This window comes from Pelophylax lessonae (assembly GCF_965119305.1).
Source record: "Pelophylax lessonae genome assembly, chromosome: 5".
Lineage (NCBI taxonomy): Eukaryota > Metazoa > Chordata > Amphibia > Anura > Ranidae > Pelophylax > Pelophylax lessonae.
In genome coordinates this window covers 83,412,140-83,426,021 of record NC_138772.1, presented here as the reverse complement: position 1 = coordinate 83,426,021, position 13,882 = coordinate 83,412,140, and positions in this window count along the sequence as shown.

The window sequence follows — 13,882 nt, the reverse complement described above, 5'->3', positions numbered from 1 at the left end:
TTAAAATAACACAGTGCCGAATCGCAAAATAGGGCTTGGTCATTGAGCAGCCAAATCCTCCAGGGCTAAAGTGGTTAATAAATAGGGACAGGTAGGTTCTTATGTCACCAGTTTGTTTACTTGCTCACGCATAGGGGTGTATTTTTCAAAAAGTCAACTTCAATGTTTTGAAAAATATTCCTGTAAGCGTGCACGCATAAGCGCCAGTGCCGGAGGTTATACGCATATAGGCACACACAACAGTCTCTGTAATGCTTTTCAACGGACAAAAATATGTTGCGGCTGTGGCTCTCAGGCACCACAACTACAGCCATATTTTACTCTGTGTGTCCAGGCGCTATAAATTACTGCTGTATGCAAGAGCTCTAACACTGCTTATAGGGGGAAAGAGCAGAGATATGACCTTTTCAGTGTTTTGATATTCTTTCATCAAAACTGGGCTGCAGTGCTTAGCTGCAATGTCATCTTTAATCTCTTGCTGACCAGCTGCCGCACTTTTACTGCGGCAGGTCAGCTCTATTACACAAAACAATGTACAAAACAATGTGCAAAGCAGACTGTTCTGTCACAAATGAACACAGGGATCCTGTGTTCCTGCTATTTAGGAACACATATCTCTATGTTCATCTAGTAAGTACAACCCCCACACAGTTAGAAAGCACCCCCTAGGTACTCCTTTGATCGACCCTGGTGTTGACCTCTTCCCTGCCAGTGTCATTAGTACAGTGCATATTTTTAGCACTGATTACTGTAGTAATGTCACTTGTCCCCTCAAAAGTGTCAGTTAGGTGTCCGATCTGTCTGCCACAATGTCGCAGTCTCGCTAAAAATTGCAGATTGGCGCCATTACTGGTAAGAAAAAATAAAATAAATAAAAATGACATAAATCTATCCCCTAGTAGACGCAATAACTTTTGCGCAATCAGTATACACTTATTGGTATTTTTTTTTACCAAAAATATGTAGTAGAATACAAATTGGCCTAAATTGATGAAAAAATTAGATTATTAATTTTTTTTTATTGGTTGTGTTTCATAGCAGAAAGTAAAAAAATATAGTTTTTTTTTTTTCCAGAATTGTTGCTTTTTTTTGTTTATAGCGCAAAAAATAAAACCCGCAGAGGTGATCAAATACCATAAAAAGAAAGGTCTATTTGCGGAAAAAAGGGACATTCATTTAATTTGGGTAAATCGATGCAGGACCGCAGTGCCGTAGCGCAAAAAAAAGGCCTGGCCATTAATGGGGTAAAACCTTCCGGTCCTTAAGTGATTAAGTAGAGAGCCTGCAATAATTTTAAAATATTTTTGCAGGGAAATAAGTATATGTATTTCTAATATGCATTATATTACCAAAAGTATTGGGACGCCTGCCTTTACACGCACATGAACTTTAATGGCATTCCTGTCTTAGTCTGTAGGGTTCAATATTGAGTTGGCTCACCCTTTGTAGCTATAACAACTAAGGGGCCAAGCCCAGCCCCTGAAAAACAACCTCACACTATAATTCCCCCTCCACCAAATGATTTAGACCAGTGCAGAGAGCAAGTTCCATAAAGACATGGATGAGCAAGTTTGGGGTGGATGAACTTGACTTGCCTGCACAGAGTCCTGACCTCAACCTAATAGAACACCTTTGGGATGAATTAGAGCGGAGACTGCGAGCAAAGCCTTTTTGTCCAACATCAGTGCCTGACCCCACAAATGTGTTTCTGGAAGAATAGTCAAACATTCCCATAGGCACACTCCTAAACCTGGTGGACAGCCTTCCCAGAAGAGTTGAAGCTGTTATAGCTTGAAAGGGTGGGCAAATGCAATGTTGAACCCTACAGACTAATACTGGGATGCCATTAAATTGAATGTGCGTGTAAAGGCCGGTGTCCCATTACTATTGGTAATATAGTGTATATTTGGCTGCTTGCCTGGAATCTCCTGTTTGTCTCTAGGGATAATCAATCTGACTTTGCATGTTGTTGAAATTGCACCAAAATTGTCCACAAATTCTCTTTGCGGCACGAATGATGCATGATGTGAAAAAAATAAAATAAAAAATGCCAGCCCCAAAAAAAAGTTAAAGCGGTAATAACCCCAAAAACGTATTACATTTTAGCTTACCAATAATTTTTGTCTTTTCCCCTTTATTTGCACCTGGTAAACCAGCCAAGAAGTGTTGCCAAGCATCGGTATTTTTACTGGCAGCCAGTAAAAAAACCGGGCACTTTTCTCCTGTCTGTAAATGCCAGTGACAGGAAAAGGTTGCCAGTAACAGTGGGCATGTCTTAGCAACATCCTAGCAACAAGGCAGTACAGGAGGATGCAATCTCTGGCAGTTTTTCCGCCAGGCATCATGAGATATGTTAATTGACTACACCCATAGCAAGTTTATTATTTATCTTTGGTCAGAGCTTCACAGTTTGTTTTTATCTACAGATGCCCCTTAATGCCATAGGCAGTTTTTTGGTAAAGATAAACTAACCCTTTACAATTCAACTACAGCTAAAATGTTTTATTCCAATTTTCAATACAGTAGAAAAAGAAACCTCTGTCAGAAATAAAATGGATTTCAAGAAAAATTTCTATCGGTTTTGGGTAATTGTGCTTTTTAAGCTTGTACGTTTTTAAAATTCTATTTAACTTTTTTCATTTTATATATAAAATCATTATTTGGCAAAAAAGGATTCCGAGAGAACTATGGGTTAGACCAGGGGTGTCAAACTCAATTTCATCTCAGGCCGCATCAGTTCATGGTTGCCCTCAAAGGGCCGGTTGTATCGGTAAGACTAGATGTCCAGAGTACCCTACCCTCCTTACATCAAATGTCAAGAGCCCCCCCACCATCCCAAGTCAAGAGCCCCCCCCCACCACAAGTCAAGAGTCCCCCACTCTCCCTTAAGTCACCGTACACTGCTGGGAAGAAGCGAGGGGGGGGGGGGGTTGCGGGGTTGCTTGAAAGCAGAAAGTGCAGGGTCTGGAGCTGGGCTGGGGTCAGCTGAATGCTGAGACCATGGGAGGTGGAGACGAGGGGGTGCTGTGGCTGCACAGAGCGGTGAAGGATCTGTATGGGGAGTTATGTTCTCATCTCTACTGCTGCGATTGATGGAGGCAGAGACGAGCCTCTCCGCGGCTGCACGGGAAGGCGCATAATCTGGTGGAGGAGTTCTGGCCTCCTCTCTGCTGCCGACTGCTGAGACAAGGTGGGGGTAGAGACAAAGGTTGTGCTGCAGCTGCAGGAGAGGTGTGAGGGCCACATGAAATGGCCTGGCGGGACGTACTCTGCATTTTGTTTGACACCTGTGGGTTAGACGAAGAGTACTTCCTTCTTAGTCAAGATGTCTCTCTTTGAAACTTCAGAGAGAAACATCCAATTAGGAATGGGTCACTTTTTGGACTCATTCTCTTGCATGGGCAAATATTTAGTTGAGCTACTGAGCTCTGTAAACATGAGCCCTTTTCTATCAAAAAAGCTAAAAAGACTCAGAAAACTTTGTGAAAATGAGCTGAGAGCTCCACCTTCTGGTTACATTGTGTCAACCTTTGGGTTTTTTTCCCGTCACTTGACACCTGTCAAATAGATAGGAAGTGGAGACCAGTCTCCCAAATAGAGACAAAGACAGCAAGAGAAAGCTCCAACCTTTCCCTACTTTATCTTTTAAATTTTTAGAGCTTTAGCAAAGCCCAATGACCAAACCTCTTTATTGTTAAATAAAAATATGCTTCTAAAGCAGAATGAAAAACGGGCTAAACACTACAGCAAACAAGAGGTAATAACAGCAATACACACAATGCAAATATTCAACACTGACAACTTCATACACATTTCATAATTACTTTCATTTACCATTTTCTAAGGGAACAGTAATATGCATTAACCCTAAAGAAGATCTTTCATTACATCTGTCAATTACGACAATTTTTTTTATTTTGCATAAGTTTGTTTGAAAAGAAATGATAACCTGAAATTGAGTCCTGCTTCTGAAACAGAATAGAATCCTATCTCTGTAGTAACATAATCCAATATATCCATGTTTCTTCTGGTATCAGGAGCTGCAAGTGCAGATTTCACATCTGCTTCAATAACCTAAACTTTTATTTTTGGCATCGGTCCATTGAGTAAATGAAAACCAACGGGGCTTCACTGTTCTTACAATATAGAAAAGGTACAATTATTATTAAAAGAAAGTATGCTAATTCTTTACTATATATCTAGCTCCACCCATTCCAAGCACACTGCTGTATCATTAATGTGTACAAATGAGGTCAGTGTGCTAAACAGTGCCTTTCATTAAAGTGCACTCATCATTAAGAACAAAAATGCAGATTAGGAAAATCTGACTTAGGGCTCTTTCACACGGGCGATCCGATCAGATCCGCCTGTCAGTTTTTTAGGCGGATCTGATCGGATCCTCCATGCAGCTCTATGGGGCAGCGGATGTCAGCAGAGACACCTCCGCTGACACCCGCTGCCATCCGCATCCGATCCTGTGCGTGAAATCTGGATGGATGGAAACTCTATTTTTCCATCCGTTCAGTAATCGGAGTGGATCTGATGAGAGCGGACAAGCGGTCCGCTCTTATCCTATCCCCCCATAGAGGGCAGCGGGTGCTGAGACACCTCCCTCTCCGCTCTGCAAGCGGAGACGGAGCTGTCACCCGCCGGCTCAGCGGGGATCGCAGATCGATCCCTGCTGAGCAACACGGATCTGCCTACGGAGGCGGACCGTGTGAAAGAGCCCTTAAACAATATTTCCCCAAGGTTACTCACTCTTGTAGCACTACCCCTGAAGGAGCCGCTTTAGTTTACCCAGTTCTTTCCCAAGATTAGTGCAGAGGCAGCCAGAAACACAGCAATATTTCACTCATTCTGGCTCAATGATCAATATAGGGGATTTATTTCATGATTTTTATTGCTGAATAACTTAGGATGGGATGTAGGCCAATATGGGATGCTCTGGATTCCCCAATTCTAGACAGGACACTTTACTTTTACTAAGTCTCTCGATGCAGTCTCCATGTGAGAGACAGTACAAATGGTAGGACTGAGTCTCTTTGCAGGAGTTATCCCAGTCAGGAATATTACTGTTTCTCTACTCCAAGGGTACATCACACACACCCTGGGATCAGGTCAGTACTCACAATGGTAACCACTTCAATACAGGGCACTTTCACCCCCTTCCTGCCCAGGCCAATTTTCAGCTTTCACACTTTGAATGACAATTGCGTGATTATGCAATGCTGTACCCAAACAAAATTTGTATCTTTTTTGAAACATAGAGCTTGCTTTTGGTGGTATTTAATCACCACTGAGTTTTTAAAAAAAATGTTTGCTAAAACAAATGAAAAAAGACTGAGAATTTTGAAAAAAAAAAAAAGTTTTCCTTTGTTTCTGTTATAAAATGTTGTTAATAAGCAAATTTTCTCCTTTACTGATGTGCGCAGACTACATTTACCTTACAGCCTAGTAGCCTAACTAGGAGGGTGCTACACTCTAATATAGTATATTATAGCATTGGGATCAACATGACAACTATACAACTAGCTTTCTAGATGAATCCGAGGTAAAGTTCCCGAATAGACAACTTACTTTTCTTCAGGGCTCTCGCCTAGCACCCCCTTTCACTCCACCAGCTGACACCTGTCCTCTGACTACTCCACTACGGAGTGGCCCCCTTCCTGGTCAGGCCCTTAGACATGATCCCCTGTACTCACGATACTGCTTTCCAGGTTCTCCAGTGCCTCAACTCCTCTTAGTCAGCTCTTCTGGACCTCTGGGTTTAACTCCTGCCTTCTGGCTCACCAGGCCAACTGCCTGTGACCACACACCAACTGCTGCAGAAGAGGAGGCAGCCGCCACCCTTCTTCTGGGAGCCTGCTCACCAGCCAAAGACCCCGAGCACATGTGCTCCTGGCTACCACACCCCAGAATGCACCGAGACAGCAGTGTACAGCAAAGCCTGTGTACCCATTGGTCAGGTTTTCTCCACTGTCCAAGATGCCTCCCTATTGGACCAGTGTGAAACACTCCCCTAGGCCAGATGAATCACACACTGAGCGCCATGAACAGACCTAACTCACAGATCCTGCTTTCTGTTAAGCAGAAAGCAATATAGAATTTGCCTGCTGCTCTTCTAATAGGCAGACAGAGCCAAAACTATACTCTCTCTCTAGCACCTACCTAGGAGGGTGCTACACACATTTCTACTTGTGTATAACCATACATATATAAAGAAGTATAGTCAAAGTTCTGTTCTACTTCTCTTGTGGGTCAAAGGTCACAGGAGTACATTTAGTTTTGTCCTCCTATGACCCAGATTCAGTTAATAGCGGACTGTTACCACTATCAGCTGACAGGCAGAGCTTCACCAGGTTTGAAAAGGATCCTAACAATATTGTCGGGGATCCACCCCACTGCCTTATTGACAGCTGGTTCCACCTTTTAGCCAATCCCACCCCCTCCTTTACCCAGTGAGCACTGGAGGAGCAAAGCTAAGAGCGGTCACTGACCGTCACTGCTCTCTGCTCAGAGCTAATGGAGAACTGAGTGATCAGCAGTCAATGTGCCGATGTGGCATCACTCAGATGCTGTAGCATAGAGGTGAGTATAGACATTTGTTTTTTTTAAAGCACGTGCTTCTTTTTAAATGTGAAACTAAACTGTATCTGAGCAACACAAACTGAAAAAGCTGTTTAATTAATTTTTAATATTTAAAGCAAACTCACAGATTTCATGTCTCCATGCTTTATTTGTATTGAGAAATCACTTTGAAAAACAAGCCCTAGCATTTCTAGCTTCAGACATCTTAGGTAAGGTCATGTAGCATTTACTTCTTGGAATTTATCTATCCTTGGCTCAGGCATGCAGTCAGGAGGGTGTGCTTAGCTGAGAAACCCCCTCCTCTCCTCCTCCAGATGAAACATGCACATGTACATGTGGTTTTGTGTTTTTTATTTTGTTAGGGAACTGGAATAGGGTGAGGATGAGCCTTGGGATACTCCAATAAACTTCAATAACTTACAGTAGAGGACACTTAATCTGAACTATTACTTCAGAGGGAGGGCACCCCCTTTAAAGCGAAAGTGAACAGGTGCTAAACAAGGACTCTGCACCAGGTATATAGTCCTGGGTGTACACTGAATAAACTCTCCCAAACAGGCCAAAGAAAGCCTATAAGTGTATATATATATGAATACTGTATAGTCACCTGCAGTATCAGTCAGTTTATGTATTTGTTTTGTATGTGTCTTAGATTCTTAGATAAGCTATCTGCAATGTCCAGGAGGAAAGGCAAAAAGTCCCCCAGCCAGAGCACAAGCTGGGACACCAAAAACAGATTCTTTCAGCTACGGGTAAACATCCAGGGATTCCACAGCCCTCAGGCCGGGTCTTACTTCCCCAGAAACAAGAGATCTCTGTTCTGGATCCTAGCCCATTTATACCCCTCTCAGCCCCCTGCTGGTCACTCATTCCCCTGACCAGGGATTGGCTGGAGAAGTATTAATATGCAGGCCAGGGTCTAGGTTCTACTACCATGGGATGCAGGGGAAAGGAACCGAGCCTGCAGCACTAAAACCCAGAACAGACATTAATGGATGATATTGCTCCCCCTGGCTACAGGGAGGCGTAAAACAAAATGTAAACATCATAAAGACTTCTTTGATGTATTACATCATTTCGGCCTAGGCCAGAAACCTGGAAGCAACTGAAGAAATGTAAAAAAAAAGTACAATGTTGGAATAAATCAACACGGCATTGGGTGCTTTATAGAGAAGTATGGGGATTGATTTTTTTTTTTTTAGAATCACACTTACCTAGGTGGATGCATCATTGGCCCGATGCTGCATCTGTCCCCTGCCAACTCTAACCCTGAGAACTAAGTGATCAAACACCGCAGTTTTTACAGCTCCCTGAGCAGAGAGCTGGTGACTGTAAGTCACTGGCTCTCTGCTCTGCCCCCCCCCCTCGCTTACTGGAGCACTGGGTTGTGGAGGGGGCGAGAGCAGAGTGGTGGAGCCGGGTGTTGGTCCCGGCTCGGGCAAGATAGCGACCATAGGCTTTTCCTTTAAAACAGTCAGTTTTCACTAGTAAGGCTTAAACATTTTTCCAACAGAAAAGAAAAATCTCCTGGTTTCATACTTATAGTCCATTTAAACAACATGTCAATATAAGAGTACCCTGTCCAAAGGGGTGCAGCACTGCTATGAGAATTCTCTGCAGAATGAACAGTATCACACCATTACAGGAATTGGAAAAATAACTGATCGCCTGGCTGGATCAACATGTAATACAACTCTGTGGGATTTAGAAAAACAACAATTGCATATACAGTATGTCATTTTTTATTTTGACCATAGTTCCACTTTAGATTTGCCGGATCAATTCCAATTTCTCTTTTTAATGCAGAAATTGATGATTTTTATGCACTTTTTGGATGACTTTTATACCAAATTCAGATCAAGACAAAAAATTAAAACCTGATTCTTTCAACATAACACCACAGAGTTACGTGGCGTGGGAATAACAAACACAAAGAGACATCGGTATCAGATACTGCAACCGAAAGACAAATAGCTGAGCCCACGCCACGCTCCATGCTGTAACCTTAGAAATGTTTTTAAATTTAAATGGCCTGTGAAAATGTCCCACAGCTATCAATACTCAATCGAGATGACCTTGACATAAAACATGGAGACATGTTTGGTTAAGTTGACCGCTAAAACCGGTCAAGCCGTTGGCCGCAGGCTTAGATCTCCATAAAAGTTTATTTGATCTCAATGCACATTGCCATTGGACCAAGAACATGTTTCGGAACTTTTATTATTTTTGGACGTTAGTTGTGATTTACACTCTCCCCGTTTTTACAGAAATAGGGAAAGCAGCCCTATATTTACCTGCAGAAATGTACCAGGAAATATGATGCTTTATTTAACATCAGGACTTTAGCCTTCTACGTTGTTATACGAGATTTTATTTGAAAACTGAAAAAAAGTTGTATCTTGTTACAACAATTCACCCCGTGGCCCTGTGTAATACCATAATTACTCTCTTAAATTTCTCTTTGCTTAACAGCATCCATCCTGTTTTCTGTTGTTACCGTATACCTCATTGGAAAGACAAAGAACGATTGTGAAAATAGGCAATAAGCCAGCATGTCGATGCCTGTTTTTAATTTGAGGTTACAGGCTTCTCTCTGTAGTGTAACATTATAAAACTATTTAATACTTTACTTGAAATGATAATTAGAGCAACAGTGTTCTGTTCCATGCAACACAGCGTTTGTTTTGCTGAATAATTTTTGATTTTCTATAGAGAATTTAGAAATAACATATCACCTTCTAAGGAATACCTCCAATCTAATTGGAAAGTAAGGCATTGTTTTAAATGCAAAGCCATTGTCATTCCTATATGAAGTTAGCTATTGTGTTTACATCTGTAGCACTTACCTCATTAGGAACCACAGGATTTTATTGGGTCCTCCAGCCCTGCCTTGTGTCCAAGATTCACTGGCATACCTAAAACAGTGGAATGGGCTTTATTAGGCTTCATTGCACTTCCCTACAGTGACAATGGCAGAACATGCTTGCACACTGAGGGGTTAATTTACTAAAAGCACATAGGCTGTTCACTTTATAAGGGAAGTTGCCCTTTGTAAGGAAAATTGCCCCAGAGCTTATTGAACGAGGAAAAGTTCTGCTGACTTCTATCATCCAAATGTACAGAACCTTTCTTGACAGACAGGGGGAAACATTCAACCCTGCAACTATTGAAACACAGAACAGACCAAAACAATCACATACAGCTACACTGATTAAGTGAGCCAGAATTAAATTTACTGTATCTACACCTATCTAGGAGGATGCTACATCAGCATTATCATTTATGGTCTACACTGGAAGAGCATGTGACAGAGTGACAACACTGGAGAGCGAATGTGACACAGTTACCCAAAATTCACACCTATGCGCTTTTTGTGCATTTTCTGTTTTGCAGAAATGCACTACAGTCCATTTAAAATGGTTTCCTATGTTACACATTGACACCTATGCGTTTTTCAGCTGGTGCATTTTTGGAAAGGGTTGGGGGCTTTTTCCCCACAGCAGATTGCGTTTTTCTGTCGCATCCTTGACAACGAATGAGCTGACAGCTGAATGTAAAAAAAAAAACAATTGCAATCTAACAAAACAACTTGGGGTCCCCAAATGCATACCAGGCCCTTTGGGTCCCCCCCACCCCAAACCACCTTGTCCCTATGTTGATGTGGACAAGGGCCTCTTCCCCACAACCCTGGCCGGTGGATGTAGGGGTCTGCGAGCAGGGGGCTTATCGGAATCCGGATGCCCCCTTTAAGAAAAGGGGCCCCGGGATTCCACCCCCCTTATGTAAATGAGTATGGGGTACATTTTACCTCTACCCATTCACCAAAAAAAGCAGTGTAGTATTACAAAAAACAAGAGATGGTTTTTGACAAGTCCTTTATTAAAAATGAAGAATGTCCCTCATCGTAGCTCCAACATCAATCACGATGTCTTCTTTCTCTGCTTCTACCACCAATGTCTTCTTTCCCCGCTTCCTCTGCTGATGTCTTCTTTCTCTGCTTCCTCTGTTGATGCCTTCTTCCTCCACCGCAACCGCTGCTGACCCGCTGAAAATAAAAAATGCTCCTCCTCCGATGCTGGCTCCAGCCATTCGGTCAGCTCCGGCGTCTGACAGTTCTTATATTGCTATGGGGCGTGGCCATGCGATGACGTCACCTGGAGGCCCAAGCTTCCTTGTGACATCATGAACCAAGACCTAGATGGATCCGTGATATCAGAAGGGGCAAGGTCTCCGAGTGACGTCACCACATGGCCACGCCCTTTAGCTATATAAGGACTGTCAGACACCAGAGCTGACAGAATGGCGGGAGCCAGTGTAAGAGGAGAAGCATTTTTTTAATTTTCAGTGGGGCAAGGGTGGCGGCAGAGGAAGAAGGCATCAGCGGAGGAAACAGAGAAAGAAAAAATAGGGGGAGGAAGCCGAGAAAGAAGACATCCTGATTGATGTTGGAGCTATGATGGGGGACATTCTTAATTTTAATTAAAGGACTTGTCAAAAACCATCTGTTTTTTGTAACTCTACACAGTTTTTTTTGGTGAATGGGTAGGGATACAATGTACCCCATACTTATTCAAATGGGGGACGGGATCCAGGGGCCCCTTTTCTTAAAGATTCTTCCAGATTCCAAAAGCCCCCTGCCAGCAGACCCCCACAAGATGCTTTGGGATGGGGGCAAAGCCCCCCTATATTAATGGCATGCGGGTGGGTATGGCTCAGGAGGGCGGGGGGGGGGGCGCTTACTCATCCCCTTTCCTTTCCTGACCTGCCAGGCTGCATGCTCTGATAAGGGTCTGGTATGGATTTGAGGAGGGCCCCACGCCATCTTTTTTTTTTATTTTGGTGTTGGGGTCCCCTCCAAATCCATACCAGACCCAAAGGGAGGGGGAGCACGCCTTTTTTTTCTCAAATGTTTTAGCCGGCAATTCTTTTTTTTTTACATTCAGCTATCAGTGGGGAACCCCGCTAGTGAGACACAGAACAGACCAAAACAATCACATACAGCTACACTGATTAAAGTGAGCCAGAATGCAAAACATGTCTAAAAAAAAAAGCATCAACCTCAACTGCATAGATGTGAACCTAGAGGGATAAAGCGTTGTCACTCTGTGATAGGAAATTCCTGAACAAGACCCTTTATCGCAAGATCATCAGGTGTTATTTCAATTAAAACAAAATTTTAAATATTGAATATTCATTTTGAAATTACCATAACATGTTAAAATTATAGGAGATTTTGGGGATTGGTTTTACATCTAATTTAAAAAACACCATGTCTAGAGGTATTGGCTATCTAGGTCCTACCCTTTGTGATTTGCCTTTATATTTAGTTCTGCTTTCACCATGGTGCTTTAGGCCACAAGCTACCAGTAACGCTATGGTATAATATAGCCCTGAACCCAGACCTGGTCATATTTTCCATGCTCATTATCTGATGCGTCGCCTAGCTGACCCTAGCCATAGCCTTCCTAGCTCCTGCCTGGCAGTCTGATGTATACCCTGCTGGAGATGTAAGTCACAGTTGAGTGATACACTCGGCCCCATGCAATGTTACAAATATATTCCTCCCTTTAGAGTGACCAATTCAGGAAAGCTGTGCGAACCGCTGAAAATGATGTCAAATATTTGTTTTGGGCCATCTCAAATAAAAATGCCGAAATGTTCTTTCAAAGCTCCCAAAATACTAATGCCCGTAATATGGAAAATACATTACCATTTGACTTCTTGAAAGCCGTTTACATGCTGTAGATTCTGTGAAATGTCATCTTTTGCTTCTGAAGTTCTTCCCATAGACTTGAAGTATTAAATAAACATGAGATATTTCAAACTTCAGAAGCACTTTTTTTTAAAAAAAATGACAAATCCAATACACAGTATAATGCGGCACCAGAGGGGAGCGTTACATTTAATTATTTACTCAAGCGACATTTCATTTTGGCTTGCGAAGTGTGATAGGAAAATAAGTCTTGGGGGTGAAAGCAGCTCTCCTATGACCACAACCATTTCTTTAGTTAACCAACCCTGCGGTGCAAACAGACAATTACAGTATCCTTATTTTCAATATCTTTTTTTTTTTTCTTTTTAAAAAAAATGTTAACTAGATTAGAAAATTACAGGTGTATAGCTTCTGGTACAGCAAGGATGCTATAAAAGGTGTTGATCAGAGCAGTGGTAGCCAGAAACCACTTGCCCTTCGGAAGATTTATCCCGCCTAAAGACCAGGCCATATTTTGCAATACGGCACTACATTAATTTAAGTGACAATTGAGCGGTTGTGCGACGCTGTACCCAAATAAAATGTATGTTCTTTTTTCCACAAGTAGAGCTTTCTTTTGGTGGTATTTGATCACCTCTGTGTTTTTCTATTTTTGTGCTATAAACAAAAAAGATCAACAATTCAAAAAAAAAAAACAAAAAAAAACATTTCTTACTTTCTGCTAAAAAAACACATCAAATAAAAAAATGGAAAAAAAATTGAATTTCTTCATCAATTTAGGCCAATATGTATTCTGCTACATATTATTGGTAAAAAAAAAATCTCAATAAGATACGTGAAAAAATGATCTGGTGCGCTAAATACAAATAAATTATCCTGGTGTGCAAACACAAATGATAATTCAAATAAATAATAAATAAATTGTACAAACACAAATGATAATTCAAACAAAGTGATACTGTGTGTACAAAGTGAATATACAACGTGATAAATCGCAAAGTTCATATAGTTCAATGAATCTTTCAGAAAAAAAGGGGTAAACGTGATATTAATTCAAAATAAGTCCATATGTCCACGTGACTAGTGCATACGAATCTTCAAAATATATGTGGCTGAACGTGATGTTATTCAAAAAATAAAGTCCATAAACCACGTGGCTGGTGCATAACTCCCACCACCTTCCAAGGTATGTTCTTACCAGACGGATATGGTTAAGTGCAAGTAGCTCCTCTCCAGTGACCTCCTATATTGTGACAGTGATATGAGTGCTCCACTGCACACGGGTGAAAACATGTATGCAAACAAGCCTCTTACCAGATGTAACTAGGTATTAAGCATGGATACATCCAGTCCTCAATGGATGTTAAACCAGCATAGGTTGGAACTTCAAGGGTTAACTGGGAAATCTAGTTACCTCCTCCACTTCTCCTCCTCCACTCTCCCTTGGTAGCACCTCTCAGATGTCCCCCAAAGAAAAGATGGAAGTAGCAGACGATAGTGCATTAACTCACAAACTTTTATTAAAAAATGTATAGAAGTGCACTTACATTGTCCCCAATAAAACCGAGCGATCTGCAATGA